Source organism: Pararge aegeria, chromosome 9 (assembly GCF_905163445.1).
Source record: "Pararge aegeria chromosome 9, ilParAegt1.1, whole genome shotgun sequence".
Lineage (NCBI taxonomy): Eukaryota > Metazoa > Arthropoda > Insecta > Lepidoptera > Nymphalidae > Pararge > Pararge aegeria.
The window spans coordinates 5606021-5612556 of NC_053188.1; the positions used below are offsets into that span (position 1 = coordinate 5606021).

At 36.7% G+C, this 6536-nt stretch overlaps 1 long non-coding RNA gene across 1 annotated transcript; it reads left to right on the forward strand.

Moving 5' to 3' along the window:
- Window positions 1-1672: 1672 nt before the first annotated feature.
- Window positions 1673-2833, forward strand: LOC120626409. The gene is made up of 3 exons (XR_005658857.1): window positions 1673-1768; window positions 2020-2058; window positions 2708-2833. It is a non-coding gene; the product is annotated as an uncharacterized LOC120626409 (long non-coding RNA).
- Window positions 2834-6536: the final 3703 nt, after the last annotated feature.

The window sequence follows — 6536 nt, forward strand, 5'->3', positions numbered from 1 at the left end:
AAATTGGCTCTTTGTTTGTTTGTGTGTGCGTTGGTAATGTTCGACTCAACACAGCACCGATCTGGACGAATTTCACAGAACAAGCTTGCATTCTAGAGACGAATTTTAACACGTTTTAATTCTTGGAAAGCGTCCAGGCTTTCCAAGGTATTTAAACTATAAAACATTAGCTTGTGTTGTGGGTACTAAGATAACTCATGAATATTTTGCTGAGTTTCAGTGTTTATCTGTATACTTATTATAAGAACACATACTTATAACATACAGATAAACACACAACACTGAAAAACATTCCTGTTCATCACACAATAATTTTCCAGTTGTGGGATTCGAACCCACAGCCTTGGACTCAGGAAGCAGGGTCTCACTGCGCCCATCGGCTGTCAACTACCGTACATAGATAACATAGTTATCAGATTATCAGTAAAACCAATGCCGCCATGGTGTTCCCACGGTCTGCAGGTGTCAAATGGACTAAATGGTCTAATGCTATTTTTTTTACACTAACTTATGTCTTGCCATTTTCCAGAAATCTGCAAAATGAATAAAGCAGTAGTTGCATTGTTCAGCCTGATCGCTTTGGTTGTCATCGTACAGTCACAACTACTAAGGTGCGCATTTATATATACTCTATCAGTTTATGTACGAATTTGCCCCATAATCTGACACACTGACTATCAGCACTGCGTACGAGTCTCATTTCAGAATGCACCACGCTAGGCCGGCGCATAGATAGACGCAAAAATTCAAAAAATTCAAAATTCAAAATTTCTTTATCATAACATAAATGTTTACATAATTGTAATGGGATGGTGATAACTTCGTTCGCCAACTTAAACCTAAAGCTACGAGGGTTCCAAACGCGCCCTGGTCCCAGCCCACAACAAACTTAGCCGGGTAAATTTTTTTTTTGTTATCACCATCCCACAGTAAATTTATATTCAGCTATGAAGCTAGAGCAATTCACATCCAAGCTATTTTATCGTTTAAGTAATCCTTTATATTATAATGGGATTTTTCTGTAAGCTTACGTTTTATATAAACTTTGAACTTATTGAGAGACATCTACACGCCATATAGCTCATTATGGAGAACTCAGTGGCACGCAGGTTTTTTTTTTTAAATATTTAGACAAGTGCTTGACTGCAATAACACCTGATGGTAAGTGATGATGCAGCCTAAGATGAAGCGCGCTTGTATTTTATTCATAAAAAAAATATTCATCAGCTAACTTAGTACCCATAACACAAGCTACGCTTACTTTGGGGCTAGGTGGCGGTGTTTGTATTTTCGTAGTATATTTATTTATTATTTTAAGACTTTTTCTTTAAATATATTCAATCTCATCTTTAAAAAATAAATATATATTGTTTATGTTTAAATGTAGATTATGCTGAGTTAAAGCTATATCTAGGTTAGGTTATGGAGAATAATAAAAGCAGAATGATCTGTCAATGACTTTTGTATGGAGATGCGCCAGGAGGGGACGGGAGCATCATACTTTTCGCAACTTATGCTCGTACTCACTATCAACGTACAAGGCAATGCCTAAATAAGAAACCTAAGGATATTCCTAGATATACTGTTTACCACTTGTTATCACCTAAATGTTGGTGAAACGTTTTTTTTCTATAAATGTCGCCAAAATATTTAATTCTCGATTTTATTTTGCAGTGAAGGATCACTGAAAGCCGACCAGACCCCTAATGCTTTCAATGGAGAAGTATCTTTTGACACTGTTGATAGCTCCAATACCAATGAATTAAAGGTAAATAATTTTTAAAAAAGGTTATATAGCTCTTTTCTAAAGCAGGGGTCCGCAGACTTTTGTCGTGAAGACCGTTTTCTTTGGGTAGACCCCTGTTCCGAGTTTATGTAACAACAAAAGTGTAGTGGGAAAGATTTAAAATAAAGTAGAAAAGTAAACTTAAAAAAATCAATTATGACTACAAAAAACATTATTTTTGTTTGTGTTTCTTCTTTTTCAGTACTAAAACTATCTTGTTCTTTCTGTTTTAGAATCCCACCCGAGTGAAAAGATGTCTTGCATGGCTTTTTGTAAGTAATTCTTTATGATGTGATATTGAACCCAAACCCGTAACGGCATCTACGCGGCATCGTAAGGGGACGCTAAATCGCTTGGTGGCACGTTTTTGTCGGTAAAGTGGCCGAAGCCTTCCATTAACAGACAATTCAGAAATTACGAAACAAATTGTCCCTACATGGGATACAAGAGCACAGTGTACTGCACGAGGAAATTCGTCAAAACAATCTACATTAAGGAAGTATCAAAAGCACGACCACCACACCACCATCACCATCAGATATTAATATCCCACTAGTGGGCTCAAGATCCCGGGTTCGATTCTCAGCAGGGGCAATTTGGGAATTTATAATTTCTGAACTTTCTCTGGTCTGGTCTGGTAGGAGTCATTGGCCGTGGCTAGTTACCAAGCGATTAAGAGTACCGGCGATGACGCGTAGAAACCGATTAGGGGTATGACTACCATACTCCCTAACAGGTTAGCCTAGCCCGCCACCATCTTAGACTACATCACTTACCACCAGGTGAGATTGCAGTCAAGGGCTAACTTGTAGTGGAATAAAAAAAAAGCTGGATAGCCTCGACATTTATCTGATTATAAAGTCTATGTTCGTGGGCTCTTGTTGATTGATTGATATAATAACATATGGTTTTATTAATCAGGGAGGAGAGTGCAACCGAAGATCTCAGACATCAAATACCTATAACATCGGTAACGGACACCATAACACCAATCATGTTGTCATTCACGAGGCACCAAGAACGCGTAACAACGATTATTGGTGGTGGTACTAAAATTTGACCTTGTTTCTGTTTATACAGTTTCTAAGTAAACAATAAATAAAAATTTTAACAAAGTTTCTTTCTTTCAATGAAAACTACTTATGGTAACGACGACACCGGGAGGTATCTTTGCATCGTTCGAGTCGATACAGGACTCCAGTGTATCGATAATACAGTCGTATTTATATCAAATTATATTATATATTGACAGCCGGTTGGCACAGTTTGCAGCGACCCTGCTATCTGAGCCCAAGGCCGTGGGTTCGAATCCCACAACTGGAAGGTGTTTGTGTGATGAGCATAAATGTTTTTCAGTGTCTGGGTGTTAATATGTATTTTGTAAGTGTTTATGTTTATAATTCATAAATTTATTAGTACCCATAACACAGGCTACGCTTACTTTGGGGCAGGATGGCGATGTGTGTATTGACGTAGTATATTTATTTATTTATTATTTATTAAAAAAAAAAATACCCACCAGCTCAATGTCATTAACATTGGTTGTCAATATAATTTAAATTATTTCTCCAAAACTATTTATTAATTAAGTTATAACTATCAGCATATTTATTGGATAGAAGAAGGCATTACTTTGCGGAAATCCATGATATATTATGAAAATTAAGCTTAATTTGCTATACTCCGCGAAAAACAGGAGAATCTGTATGACTAAGTGAGTAAGTCATTGTAAAGTCAACATATCCTGAGGATGCTCCGATTTCGGAGCGAAACGTGCGTAGAGGGTACATTGCCGAATATCTGTTTGGTGTGGAGTATAAGGATTGAAGAAATTATAAATTAGATTATACAGATTCTCCTTTCGCGGAATATAACAAATTAAGCTTGAATTTCATAATATATCAGCATATTTGTTAAAATACTAATCAATTTTGTAAAATATCTGGTATAAATAAAATTATACTATCCAAATTTTAATTATTTATCCATTTTATGAAATCAATGTAGCATTTTTAATTGCTAACAAGCAGACAGCCCACCTTATGGTAGGTGGAAAGCCATCGCCTATAGCCAGCGCTACACTTCGCAGGCATGTAAGGAACATGTCCTGCATAATAAGTGAAGTGTTTTAGACTTGACGTTAATAGCAGTATTTCTATTGTATGTGGCGTTTTACAGGCGGTTTTCTCGTGGCCCAGTTGGTGCGGATCGACCGGGAACCTAGCCACTGGCCGTTCATCGTGGTGATGGCGGTCTCTGCCTCCTGTAAAAAACACAGCTTTGAAACACGCACTTCTGTACAAATTCATTCAGAATTATGAAAATGACGCTTTTAATTTGCTTTACTCCGCGAAAAGCAGTAGACAGCTTCTGCGGTGCAATTTATAATTTATTGTGTATTTAGTAGACGTATGACGATATAATACTATGTCTTAACAATTATATTCATTGTAAAGTCGTCATCTACAGAGAGAGTACATTGCCGAATATAGCAAATGAAGCTTAATTTTTTTTTGTATATGATATATCTAATTCCGCAAAGTAACGCCAGCTTCTCTCCAATGATTGTGATGATATACTATAAGCACTGCATCGAAAAAATATATAAACAAAGCAGTTAAAAAATCCAGTTATTATATAAGATAGCGTCAAGGCACAAATAGACAGCGATATAAATAGAAAAGTGCACACTTCAATTCACAAACGAGCGGGGTTGCGTTCGTCTTCACATGGTACACTTGGAACATACAATTGCATAAAACAAAAAATAAACACAAGTGTCGGAACGAGCGACGGCTTTGTATGAAAGCGTCTTGGCAGGTAAAGTAAGCTAGACAATGGTTTGCGAGTGGATCCCTCGGTCGAACCCTCGCAGTATACCGAGCGAGACAATGGCTTGGCGAATAACGTGCACCTCTAGAGTGTAGAGAAACGTTCCCGTCTTGTTACAGCGATATTGTTAGTGTTGGGAAACCTTTTGTGGTAACTTTTTGTGCATACAAACGAAGCCCTTAATTTATTTACAAGCGCCTCACACCATCACTCGGCGCGACGCAAGTTGCTAATTTGAAACCTTGTCAAGTTGTCTATATTTTACACTGCGGCTGCCCATTCAGTGAGATCCGGGTTACGCAAAGTAATGTCTTTGCTTAGAATAGTTTGACGGGCAAGGATAGTATTTAAAACTGCCACAGTTAGATAGGTGTTTATTGACACACAAAATATCTGTCGGGATGCATGAATGATCCAGACTATCTATTTACAAGTCTATTTAAGACATCGCATCGTACTATTATCGCTTATAGATCCGATTTTCTCTGAAGGACAAGGATAGAGTTTTTCGTATCCCAAAATAGTGAAACCTGTATAACCAACCAAACCTTATTAAAGACCATATACAGAGCAAAAAAAAAAAATCCAAAAGTGCACGACTCATAATACTCATTTAATTATCAAATATAAAAAAAAAAAAAAACAAAAACTGCATGACTGTATATCTATATATATCCATGTAAAATTAACATGGATGGTGATATATCTATATCTATAGATGTTATGTACATTTTATTCCACCAGGGGCGCCTGTGCATCACTTTCCTAGTACGGCTATTTTTTATTAATTGCAATTAAACTACACTGAATTAATTAATCATTCGCATTCAGTGACCTACAATCGTCGATTAGAATTAAAAAAAAAAGAATTAACTCAAAAAATGGATTTTTTCACAAGTTAGAGTGTTTTCGGGTTTCACACATGACGGACAGGAAAATTTTATGACCTATTTTGGTGTTTTTTTCCAATTCTATTGCAGTAAATCAATTTTTTAAAAGTATGGAATTAATCTCCATTAAATTGTCTCGACAATAGTATGCAAAATATCTTGATTCCGTGAACAAACATGGCTATAATAATAAAAATAGCCGCCGAAATGAGGCGAAAAAAATTTTTCGATCGTAAAGCACTCTCTGGTGCTTCGCATCATGAGTCGTGCAAAACACAATTGAAAGAAATAAAGTAAAGGTACAATAGGCGGCCTTATCGCTTAAAAGCTATCTCTACCAGGCAACCTACCAAGGACAAGAAGTTAAGAAGAAGGGTGAGGTTGTACACAAAATAATATTTAAATAATAAACAACCTTCTCCCTGTTTCAAATCGGTCTAAAGATTAAAAGCTACTGTAAAATTTATAGTAATTAACGGATTATTTATACATCGAAAGAATGTCCAAAATTTATCGTCTTTTTAATTTGTAATTACGTTAAAAGTAACGCAACTCGACAAAATGTTACATTGTTCCAAATAAATAAGACGTCAGTTCGTGGGAACAGAACAAAGAATATGGTGATCTGCATAATGCTGTCTACCTTTCAGCCAGCCAACACAGATCTGGGCTTGAGCCAAACCGTGCCAAAACTCTTTGCTCTCTTATGTTTACTTTACGTTGTGAACACAACAAGCACTTGCTACATTGATGATTTCGGACTGTACGGACAGCTGGAAGAATAAATATGGTGAATTTAAACAACTTCAAAATGAGAGAGATGCATTTATTAATTGCAGAGCATGTTATTAATTGTACATGAATTTCGTTCGTTTTTTTATTCCTCTTCAAGTTAGCCCTTGACTGCAATCTCACCTGGCGTTGGTGATGATGCAGTCTAAGATGGTAGCGGGCTAGCCTGTTAGCATCGCACCGGAACACTAAATCGTTTAGCGGCACTACTTTTTCGGTAGGGTGGTAACTAGCCA